This window comes from Mixophyes fleayi, chromosome 4, assembly GCF_038048845.1.
Source record: "Mixophyes fleayi isolate aMixFle1 chromosome 4, aMixFle1.hap1, whole genome shotgun sequence".
NCBI classification, from domain to species: Eukaryota; Metazoa; Chordata; class Amphibia; order Anura; family Limnodynastidae; genus Mixophyes; species Mixophyes fleayi.
The window spans coordinates 21,565,585-21,579,022 of record NC_134405.1 but is presented as its reverse complement, the minus strand read 5'-3'; positions in this window follow the sequence as shown (position 1 = coordinate 21,579,022).

Genomic DNA, 13,438 nt, shown 5'->3' with positions numbered 1-13,438 from the left:
CTCAAATATTCTGACATATAATAACACCATAGCTTCCTCACTCTCCCAAGCCTGCATCCCTTATGTTACACTTGACTCCACCTTCTGCTTTATTCCTAACATCCAGTCTCTTTTCCAGTCCTGTCACCTCCACCTTTAAAATAATGTCAGAATACATGCTTCTCTTAACTAAGATGCTACCAAAATTTTATCCACTCTCCCATCATCTTTCTGCCATGACCTGTGTCGGCTGTGATGACTTCTGAGGCTCAGAGACCAGGAGAGACTTATATGATAAATAAAGCATGCTTTTAAAAAGAAACCTAGTATAAGAATAGGCAGCTCAAAGGATGAAGGTGCATGATGGAGGTAATGTGGCTGTTTATATAGATGAGGGTGTATGATGGGTAGTAGATTCAATAATGTCTGTATAAATAAGGATTTTTGATGGAGGTATATTCACAATGATTGATGTATGGATGAAGTTATATTATGGAGTTGTAGCAATAGTGATGTGTGTATGGATAAGAGTGAATGATGTAAGTGTAGTGACAGTTATATGAATATAGATGAGGATGATGGAAGTGGATGAGGATAAGGATGAGGATGTGGGCAGCACAGTGGCCTAGTGGTTAGCACTTCTGCCTCACAGCACTGGGGTCAAGAGTTTGATTCCCGACCATGGCCTTATCTGTGTGGAGTTTGTTTGTTCTCCCGGTGTTTGCGTGGGTTTCCTCCGGTTGCTCCAGTTTACTCCCACATTTCAAAAACATACTGGTAGGTTAATTGGCTGCTATCAAAATTGACCCTAGTCTCTCTGTGTGTGTGTATGTTATGGAATTTAGACTGTAAGCTCCAATGGGGCAGGGACTGATGTGAATGAGTTCTCTGTAGAGCGCTGTAGAATTATTTATATATAAATAACTGATGATGATGATGTAGTACAATAGAGATATAGTGACACTGATATGTGTGTAAATGATGATCTACGATGGGGGTGTAGTGTATGTGATGTGTGCATTGATTAGGATTTATGATGGAGCCTAGTGGCAATTATATGTGCATAGATCAGGTATCTGATGGAAGTGTAGTGACAGTGATGTGTGTATGGATGAGGATGCATTGTTGACATTTAATTACAGTGATGAGTATATGGATCATAGAGGTGTAGTGACAGTGATGTGTTTCTAAGTGGGAGTTTATAATGGAGGTGTAGTGACTGGGTTGTGTATATGGATAAGTGTGTATGATGGTGGTATACTGTAAGTGATGTGTGTACAAATGAGGGTTTATGATGAAGATGTAGGGATAGTGACATATGTACATGGGAGTGTGTATGATGGAGGTCTAGTGACAGTGATGTGTGTATAGATGGGGGTGCATGATTGAGATATAGTGTCTGCGATGTCTAGGGATAATTTTGTATGATGGAGGTGAACTGAAAGTGATGTGTGCATAAATGAGGCTGTATGGTGGATGCATATTGAAAGGTATTTGTATATAGATGAGTATACAATGGAGGCGTAGAATGAGGATGTATGATGGGGTTGTAGTGATAGTTTGTATTTATAGCTGAGGGTATATGATGGGAATCTAAATACAGTAAAGTATGGGTGGATGAATGAGGATATATGACGGAGGTGTAGTGATATTGATATGTGCAAGGATGAGGATATATAGGAGAATTGGCAGTGATGGGTATATGGATGAGGATGAAGGATATAAGTTTTGTGATAGTGTCCGAATGGAAACAAACCAAATCCAATTTAATGTTGTGGTGGATCGGTGTATGTTAACTTAAACGTACCTGCAAACATTGGCATAGTGTTTTTTTCCTAATTGTAAAATATATTTTAAAACTTACATTAACCGCTTTATTATACTGAATTGTAAATATTTGGGTGTTTTTTAAACACAGAACAACCTTATTTTATATTATTTTAAATGGAAGAAGCTGTGGAAGCTGTAAGTATTTTTGTTAATAATGTGTAATTTCAAAGAGAGACCCAAGAATCTACAATGAATCTTTCTCACATATAGCCGAAGCAATGTATCTGAAGGGCAACAAATGTCGTCCACTCTGAAACCAGCAATAGGTACAGCGTCGACAGCCAGGGAGCGTGTCTTCAGGCCACATGTTAGTCTTTTTGGGATGTCAGATGCTGAGGTGGTGCATCGCTATTAGCTCCCACCTCAAGTCATCACGTACACTATGTGCATTGTGCAGAGTGACCTAGAACCTCTGCGCAACATCCCTACAGCTATACCACCGCTGACCAAACACTTGGCAGTATTATACTTCTGTGTGTCTGGTTCATTTCAGACCACAGTGGGTGTTGTGGCAGGATTGTTCTAACCCACCTCTTGTCATGTGCTGAAGATGGTGCTGCATGTCTTGTCAATCATGCATCAGTTATCTATGTGCCATTCAACAAGGAGTCCCTTGTACCCATTAAGCCCATCCCTTCGAATGGAAATTAGGAAACGTTCAGACTATATGTGATTTACCTCTCTTGAATCAATGCCTCGTTGATAAAAGGCTGGGAAGCACCATTTGCTATTTTGCTTGCAGGCAATCAGACATATGGTGCAGATAAGTCCAAAGGCAAGTAGGTGCAAGGCCACATGGAGACGCGTGGCTATTAGGTACATTTTTCATCACATAATTTTTTATTGTTAGACCTTTGTTTTTTCTAACTAAATTTGTAGACATTGGACTATTAAAAGGTTAGTTTCAAGGCATATATGATTTTATTTAAGTACATTTTGTATTTACTTAAAATTGAATGATCACGTCAAATGTACAAAGACACAAGGAAGCTAATTTTTCCAAAACATTACATTTAGTGGTAAAAACAGGCAAGTTAATGACACACACAAACACAAGTGAAGCACACAAATAACTTTTTTACTTGCACAGTCACTTTCACCGTGTTCCAATATTCCTAGTGCTGCTGGACTGTAGATGCCTCCGAGTCACCCGATCAGGGGATGGAACAGGTATAGAGCTGCATGACTTTTAGTATCCTCAGGTGCCTCTTCTTCTTCGGCACCATCACAGGTGTCCTCGGCAGGGGGTACAGCTCACATAATGTAGAAAGAAAAAACAAACATTCCAATCATGTATGTTTTAGTCCATAGCATCCAACTTTTAACATCATATAAATAGATTTGTTTACTAGTAAACTTCATTACACACAATAACAATTTCACATGTGGGGACATTTTGTAAAAGCAGAAGCATCAAATGGGTGACAATATAATTATTTTTTTCGCCATTATGGCAACTTTACATATACATCCATGTAACTTAGTTATTCTCCAAGGGATCATCACAGAAAATACATAGTAAACATGACCACAGATCCAGATTATCCATAGGCTGACTAGGCTGTTGTCTAGGCTTTGGGGGCTGATGTTGTAAAATTGTCATTTATTGTTAAATTGTTATTAAAAGACAAGTGGAGATGATTTTTGAATAGTTAATGCATGTATTATGATAAGAAAATTACCTGGAGGGGATTGCTGTGTGGTTGGGGGAGGGCATTCACCAGTGTCTATTCATCCCAAACCCTCCACCAATTGTTCATTGATGCAGAGCAATCCTGTGCTTTTCAGACGGCTGAGGTCCAAGGACTCTATGGGACCACCATCTGCCACCCTGGAATGTCTCCAGAAGTCTCTCAGTTTATCCTTGAGCCTTGTTATCACGGATTAGTGCAGATTGATGAGGTTTCTCAGTGAAAGAGTTATTATCATGACATTGTCAGAAATCATTAGTGTTTAGGAGTAATAAGGTAAATGAGGGTAACAAAAGGAAATGCATGCATGTGTATTCAGATGTGAAGTAAAAGTAAGTACATATGTAGTTGAAAAAGTGCAATTGCTCCAAAATAACTTAGAAGAGAAAAAAAACAAAAGCAATTATGTGCAATTTCCATCATATAAGTGAATTGCTACCATCATCATCATCACCATTATTTATTTATACCATATGCACATAAGAGCGTATTTCTTACATCTGCTTGGATTTGCATGTGGGTATACGTATGCACAAGTTACATGTCCCTTTTAAGAGTGCATTTTGCCTTCAAATTGTGTCTAAATGTGAATCAGGCCCATTATGAACAAACACATATTTTATTAAAAAATATGTAGGCAGTAGGCTCTATATCCCTAAGAGCGACTCACCTCTTCAGTTCTGTAAAGAAACATGGAAGGAGCTGCTGTGGCTTGTCATGTGCAGCTTCTCCAATTCGTCTATCATGAATGGATTGTGTCCAGTTACTACTGCAGCCTTTAAATGGACAGTCTGACCTTCCACCTTAATCTGACAGTGTGTAGGGTGTGTTTGGACAAATGTGGCACACCAGTGCGGACGCCTACGCAGGTATATACAGTATGTAAACACGTGAGTATATAATGGAGGTTTATTGAAAGCTACTTGTGTATAGATAGAGTTTACAAGGTAGTTATAGTGATAGTGCTGTGAATATGGATGAGGACGTATGACAGATGTGTAGTGATAAAGATATATGTATGGATGAGGGTGTATTATAGAGGTGTAATGACAGTGATGTGTATGGATGAGGGTGTATGATGGAGGTGTAGTGACAGTGATGTGTTTGGATGACAATTTGTGATGTAGGATTTGTGACAGTGGTGTGTAAGTAGATGAGTGTGTGATGTCGGTTTTGTGACAGTGATGTGTATAGATGAGGGTGTATGATGGAGGTGTAGTGACAGTGATGTGTATAGATGAGGGTGTATGATGAAGGTGTAGTGACAGTGATGTGTATAGATGGGGGTGTATGATGGAGGTGTAGTGACAGCGATGTGTATAGATGGGGGTGTATGATGGAGGTGTAGTGACAGTGATGTGTATAGATGAGGGTGTGTGATGGAGGTGTAGTGACAGTGATGTGTATGTATGAGGGTGTATGATGGAGGTGTAGTGACAGTGATGTGTATAGATGAGGGTGTATGATGAAGGTGTAGTGACAGTGATGTGTATAGATGGGGGTGTATGATGGAGGTGTAGTGACAGTGATGTGTATAGATGAGGGTGGATGATGGAGGTGTAGTGACAGTGATGTGTATAGATGAGGGTGTATGATGGAGGTGTAGTGACAGTGATGTGTATAGATGAGGGTGGATGATGGAGGTGTAGTGACAGTGATGTGTATAGATGAAGGTGTATGATGGAGGTGTAGTGACAGTGATGTGCATAGATGAGGGTGGATGATGGAGGTGTAGTGACAGTGATGTGTATAGATGAAGGTGTATGATGGAGGTGTAGTGACAGTGATGTGTATAGATGAGGGTGTATGATGGAGGTGTAGTGACAGTGATGTGTATGTATGAGGGTGTATGATGGAGGTGTAGTGACAGTTATGTGCTTGGATGAAAATGTGTGATGTAGGGTTTGTGACAGTGATGTGTGTGTAGATTAGTGTGTACGATGGAGATGTAGTGACAGTGAACTTTTTTTTTATGCTTTATCCTTCCAATTTACCACACTGTGGAATATGGTGGTGCGCTATAAAATGAATGATAAAAATAATATTGAAGAGAGGAGACCATAAATTCTTTGAAATATTGCGCACTGATCATGCCAAGCTTCATGGATAACCTGTCTTCCAGGATTTTTTTATTTTTTTTTAATGAAAAAATCTCCCTTGTATTTCAAACTGTTATTTTCAAACTTGCCTAAATTAATTTCACTGAAAATAAGAAAAAGAGACTTTCAATATCAAGATGAACAAAGTAATTTTGCACAAACCTAGTTCCGTTGTAGCTACATTTCACTGAGATGTATTATTTTCATGACGCAATTTTCAAATTCAGATTTTGTTTCATCATTCTGAAAGACACCATTCCATACTGTGTTTTCAAATTCTCATTTCTTAGAATTAATTTTGCCATTTGCAAAACATGCAAAATTACACCTATGTGGGGATACCACCCTTTGCTGGGATGGCAGTTACCCTCTAGTATATTCAAAATAAGGCTTTACTACGACAGCACAACACCACAAGACGTTCAGAAGATACAGGATAAATGGTACCCTCCAGCAGCCTCTTGCAGTCAGGACTCCAAAGAAATAATCTCAGTCTCTTTCAGAGTCTTATCCTCCCGCAATATTACCACTACCATTTAGCTAGACAGTTACCATGTCGCCCAGGATGGGTTACTGGCTCACACAGACCATGTCCTGGTAGGGTTTCCTCCAGCAGCACTACAATGCCTGCCCAGAGTCCTTTGTGCTGATGTCTTGTACACCAGGATCCTGCAAGGTATTTTGCTCTCTCTATATTCTTGGCTGCATACACAGGGAGTAGGTTTAACTGTCTCGATCCTCCCCTTTCAGCAGGGGTCTATCAGTGGAAACTTTAACTGTTAGACATACTGTCTATGCTACCTTGATTATACAATGGAATGGCTTGACAGAATTAGCTGTTTGACTGCATACAATAAACAAAGAGTTACAATATTACATAAGGCAATGACACTTCATGCCTGCGTGAAAAAAATAAGATATTTGACACATTGTATCTGCAGCATTACACAATCTGAGGCTGTGATACATTATGATACATATTAATACATTCCCACTGCTTTTTTTACCAGTATATTACTGTGGAACCACATTGCATATCATCTGGAAGTTCTAACCTAATTATCTCTCAGATTACAGTTTGAACTAGCTAATTAACTTGGGATGTCAACTAGTTAACTCAGACATTGTTCTGATTAAAAACCAAATCTAAGCTGCACCTCATAACAATGGACATTTGAGACAAATGGTATTTACATTAGCTAACACAAGAAAAATGGCTTCTGCTATCCTGTTATTTTCACACTATATGGCAATATCCTTTATCTTTCTAATACATACAATATTGCAGTTAATAGAAGGGTTAAATGTACCTAGTAACATGAAATAATAATACACATAATACACCGATGCTCTGGTGTATATACTTAGACTTGGCCAAGGATTAAAAAGTACATTAAACTTTGAGTAATGGGTGAGGAATAAAAAGTCCTCAGTCTAGTAGCACCCCGTTTCGTCACAACTTTAAAATACGGAACAATGTAAATATTTTATTTTAGTTATAAAACTTTCACTCAACTTTTTTTGACAATATATCTCCATTCAATCTCTACTGTATAGTATTAGCCCCTGAAATAAATAGTTTTGATGGAACCCTCAATTCAATTTTAAAAAGAATGATGGCAAAAACTATAAATAATATAGCAATAAATCTATGCAAATAAAATATTTGAGACTACAAAGAAGAAGAAGAAAAAGGTTTGTAGCCTGTGTAAAACATTCTCTGTACAAGGGAAAAGAACAAGCCAGCAAGAATTATAACTGAGAAACTTTTCGTTTTTAAAGGTTTAATAAACATTTCGTTATCACAGCTCCCTTACAATTTGGGAAACTTCCCATTTGAAAAAGTGAAACTCTTATAACATAAACAGATGCACAAAACCAGGAATTTAAATGTGCTGAAGGAGAAACTGGGAAACAGCTATTGCACAGTACAGGAGAGTTCTCAGAGACAACAACAGAATGTGAGAATATTTATTTTAACTGTAAACAGTTATAAACAAGAAACAATGTAATTGTTTAATTAACTCAGTGAAATTATATTTTTAATAAACTTTTAAAATATGAAGTGAGATATAAACTTAACTACTTTGTATGGTTTTCTAAAAGAAAAACACCTGGAAGAAATAAAATAAATTAAGTATTATGTTATTATTAAGTATTGAACCAATGACTTGAGACAGTTGACTGAACAGCAAACTACAGTAATTTCTCACATTAAAAGACAGCTGGATCAGTGGAAATCATCTAGGTACTCTTCCATGGTTGCCTAGAGTCCCTAAGATAAACCACCCTACAATCGGGCCCACTCTGAAGGTGTGGAATAAACTTCGCACCTGGAGTAGTGTGGGGTCAGTCCCCTCCCCTTTGACCCCTATCATGTGCAATCCAGATTTTCCTCCTGGCTTGTCCAGAAGTGCATTTGAGAAGTGGTCTAGAGCTGGGATTGTCAGCCTCAGCCAGCTGGTGGTCAAAGGGAAATTCTGTTCTTTTCAGGAACTCCGTTCTACTTACTCGCTTCCCTCAAATGAGTACTGGAGATATTTACAGGTGATGCATTATGTTAAATCAGTGAGAGGCTGCAATTCCCTGGCTAGGGAACATACTCCCTTTGAGGCTCTGTGTCTATCTAAAAACACTCCCTCCCATACAATTTCAGGTATCTACAAAATCCTAATGAATGATATATTTCAAGCAGCTCCACCTTATACTGGTCCATGGGAGAGAGATTTAGCACCTTATATATCACAGACCTCATGGCCCAAGATCTATCAAAACACACACAGTTGCTCTGTGAGTGCCTCGGTCGTAGAAACCCATTATAAACTTCTGACAAGATGGTATAGATGCCCCTCCACACTACATAAATATCACCCTCAGATGTCCTCATTATGCTGGAGATGTAACGGAGCCTTTGGCTCTTTAGTGCATATATGGTGGGAATGTCCTCATTTTACTCCCTTTTGGGAAGAAGTTTTTAGGCTCTCTAAGACCATTGTTGGTCATGAGGTTCCGGTAGACCCGGGTTTTTGGCTTTTATCTCTCTCCAATATTCCCTCATCTAAATACAAGAAATCACTTTTACAACACTTAAACAACGCAGCCAGAGCAGTTATTCCAATGCATTGGCGATCTCGATCCCCCCCTTCACTCAAGGATTGGTTCACCAGAGTCGAATTTTATATGTCAATGGATGATATTATTCTTTCTGTAAAAGATAAATACTCAGACTTCACGGCAACCTGGTTTAGCTGGTTGGAGTTCAAGGAAACAGTAGAATTTAAGACCCTTCTTTGCTCCCCAACCTCGATCGATTGAGGGCTGCACATTCAAAAATATATCCTTTGAATTCTTATATAAGGTAACTTAAATTGGTTTATCCTCCACCTACTCAGGTATATGATTTGACAGTCTCCTCCATTCATCACGTGAACATTTGAAAATAGTATGAAGAGTTTCACATACTCCCCCCCCTCCTCCTACCCCTTCCTTCTTTCCCCTTGTTTTTTCCCCTATTCCTACCGTGTGTTAGCCCCCTTCTTTTTCTCTTGTTTTCCTGTGTCAAATTCTGTTCATTTGGATTCATTAGAAAAAAAAAAGAGAAAGAGGAAACAGTTGTTTGCTTGCTTTATTGTAATTGTCGACAGATAGACTTCTATCATATATACTTTGCATATTTCTCTCTGTTAACATATAATATTAATGTACTAAATGTAACAATATGCATATCTACCACGCTTCATTGATAATTTGCATTGTTGTACTTTCTCTTTCTAATAAATAAAGAATTTATAAAAAAAAGACAGCTGGAAACGTGTCTTACTTACAGTATATTGTAACATGGAGACATAAACCTCCCAGTGTAAGCCTTACATCTAACACCGGGGCAGATATGTGCACAGGTGAGCAATATTTTTGCAGCTCAGTTTGTGATGTTGCAAACCAAACATGTTATGTTAAAGGACAAGTAATGGTATATAGAGTAATTTCTTTGACATGTTTTTTTGTAGAGTTTCTTGTGCAACATTTCAGATAAAACAATGTTTAAAGAGTTTTGAAACTGGTTTTCATCCTAGCCTTCACATATTAATTCCCCACCCAAGAAACACTGATAGTTGCAGGGGAAGTGTTTTGAACATCTACAGATTTCAGTATGGATAAAAGTGTGTGATGGAAGTGTAGTGACAGTGATATTTCTATATGAAGTATATGATGGAGGTTTAGTGACAGTGTTGTCTGTGTGGATGAGTTGGATGATTGAAGTGGAGTGGTAGTAAATTTTATTGATGAGGTAGATGAGGGTATGTGAAAGAGATGTAGTGACAGTGATGTGTGTATAGATGAGGGTGTATGTTGGAGCTAAAGTGACTGTGATATTGGTATATATAAGTGTGTATGATGGGGGTGTAGTGACAGTGATGTGTGTATAGATGAGGGCTATGATAGACGTATAGTATGGGCAGCATGGTGGCGTAGTGGTTAGCACTTCTGCCTTACAGAACTGGGGTCATGAGTTCAATTCCCATCCATGGCCTTATCTGCGAGGAGTTTGTATGTTCTCCCCGTGTTTGCGTGGGTTTCCTCCGGGTGCTCCGGTTTCCTCCCACACTCCAAAAAACATACTTGTAAGTTAATTGGTTGTTAACAAATTGACCCTAGTCTCTCTGTCTCTGTCTGTGTGTGTGGGAATTTAGACTGTAAGCCCCAATGGGGCAGGGACTGATGTGAGTGAGTTCTCTGTACAGCACTGCAGAATTAGTGGCGCTATATAAATAAATGGTGATGATGATGATCATGATAGTGACAGGGATGTGTGTATATTTGAGGATGTGGGATGGAGATTTTGTAGAAGCAATGTCCCTAGTTGAGAGTGTATGTTGGAGCTAGTGTGACTGTGATATGGGTATATATGAGGCTATATGATGGAGGTGTAATGACAGTGATGTGTATAGATGAGGGTTTATAATGGAAATCTATTGACAGTGATGTACATCTTACCTACAGTGCAGAAGTCGACTCTGTGATTTACTTCTAATTATGTATCTGCTTTTATAGGGAAATTATTAATTACAGAATGGTTTTCATGTTAGAAAGGAAGGATACCCAATGGACTTTATCAAGATTGTATCAATTGTATCTATTTACAAATGGATAATTATACTCATAATTGTGCAGATGTGATTTCCCAGATGTATAGTTTGTGACATAAGGATTATATAGTAAAATTGCCCTGTAAGTCAGCACTGACAGAATTGCCATGCCATGGAATAGATTTCTTAGTGTCTGTACAATGATTAGGGGGAAAGAGATTATCTAATGTCAAGTTTTACTTTATCCGTAACAAAATGTCCATGTTGATGGTGTTCTGTCCTGCTTCTTTAACGCTGCTTAAATCACAAGATAGAAAGCTTGACATAATCAGATACGTTTGGATGAAGGCATTTAATTTAATTTAGAAGCATAGTGCACTCAACAAATCTATTCTTTTAAATGTAAAACAATACTAATATTTTGATGATTATAACAAGAGTTGTTTCATTACTACTGCACATCACATCCTCCCTATCATGTCAATTTTTTAATTGTGCAATTATAGAAGAGTCCATACAATACCCACAATTAGTGTATTGTTATTTATTTAACTTTTTCTTAATTGTAAGGCATCACAAAGGATCCGCAGCGCTGTACATAGAGCTTGGCGAAACAGTACAGGGTGACAATACATGGCATACAAAACATTTCATACAAGGTAGTACAAAACAAAGAGCAGAAAGCAAAGTGTAATAAATATAAAGAGCAATTTATAAAAACAAGTACCAATAAGCAGAGAGAAGTACATAGGGCAAAGAGGTAAAAGGGAATTCCAATGTACAGATATGAAGTGAAGGAGTGAGGTGGGGGTGTGAATAAAGGGATACGCCTGTGCCCTGTGCAGTGGTGGATCCAGGGGGGGGGGGGGGCGATCGGGGCTTGCTGCCGACAGCTGCACACTGTGCAGGTCCGTTCAGCAGTGACAGCATGCTGCCCGTCTGCTCTGATTGTGTTTTAAGCACAATCAGAGCAGCGAGGCAGCACACTGCCACTGCCGAGCGGACCTGCACATACTGTGCAGCCGCCGGCAGCCTTAGAAATCAGAAAGGGTGCGGGGCCTGAATCGCCCCCCCTAAAATCGCCCCGGGTAAAGCAATTGTCTAGATCCGCCCCTGGCCCTGTGCCCAATAGAGTGGGCAACACTAATAGGATCAGGGCAGAGATGGAGAAGAGGAGGCACTGGAGAAGCAAGATGAGAAAGATGAGAGCAGGGGTCAAGAAATGAAATGAAAAGAAGGGGTGGAGGGCTAAGGGCAAAAGAAAACAAGAGGAGGAGGAAACGAGGAAAGAGGGCCTTGCTTGAGGGAGCTTACAATCTAAAGGTGAAGGGGAGATTGACAGGAGACACAGAGTGGGAAGTGGGGGTAAGGGACAAGAACACTGAGGGGAGAGGAGCAGGAAGAAAGAAAGAGGGGCGATGAATATAAAGTTTAGTTAGAGTGAGAGAGAAGAAGAATGGAGAAGGGCAGGATTAGGCGGAGTATATACTGTACTGTACAGTATACTGGATATATACTCTTTGTGGTATACACATACATCCACATTGCACAGTAATTCGATATCTAGTAAACTGTATATAAAATAAGTGTAAAATATGAAATCATATTGTTTAAAGAATGCTGCTCATAATGTGTGTGTAAAACCAGTTTATAAGTGCAGTTTTTAAGTGCTATTCTCACACTGCGTTGGCGGATTATACCGCCTCCACAGGCTGTCCATACCTACTTCAGCAGTACACTGTCACTTGGTATTATGTGGTCCCCTGCCATTGACTAACCCAGTTTATTGATCACAATACACTTTATATATAGAAACCCACAATATACTTGATTTACAACAAACAATACTCTTATAAATGAAGAAAGTTATTCTTGAACAAACTTTATAGTAGACAAAAGACAATGGGGTAATTGAAAAAATATATATTAAATAAAAGTTAAAAAAAATAAAAATAAAAGAATACACTAAAGATATAAAATAAATAAAAATATTTTTTAAAAACACTATTATGTATAGAAAAATGACGTTTATAGAAATAACACAAATTTATATTAAAATAAAGAATAGACACAATGTTAATATTAATAACAATAATTGTAAAGGATTATTTTTTATAAAATAATACAATTAAAAATATATTAGGATATCTAGTACTATGTAATTCTAGTATTCTTTTCTTTTTAAAGAAAAAGTTTCAACACACATCCTGTTCCATATTTAATTCACCAATATATCTTGGGCAATTTGGGCCACATTTATGTGCCAAGTCAAACTGTTCAAGTAAGTAAGTGTACAGCTTGTTCTCTAATTTCTTTTTTTATATAATTTTTATACTATTTTTATATTGTTTGTAACATGGGCAAACCAATACATCATTAGCAGCAGATATTTATATAGCGCCACTAATTCTGCAGCGCTGTACAGAGAGCTCACTCACATCAGCCCCTGCTCCATTGGAGCTTACAGTCTAAATTCCCTAACGTACACACACACAGAGACATAGTCAATTTGATAGCAGCCAAATAACCTACTGTTATGTTTTTGGAGTGTAAGAGGAAACTGGAGGAAACCTGCGTAAACAAGTGGAGAACATACAAACTTCACACAGCTGAGGCCATGGTCAGAAATCAAACTCATGACCCCAGTACTGTGAGGCTGAAGTGCTAACCACTAAGCCACTGTGCTGAACTATACATATATTTTGTGCTTGTTCTTAAGCTTACTAATATGTGACCCAATTTTATATACTTC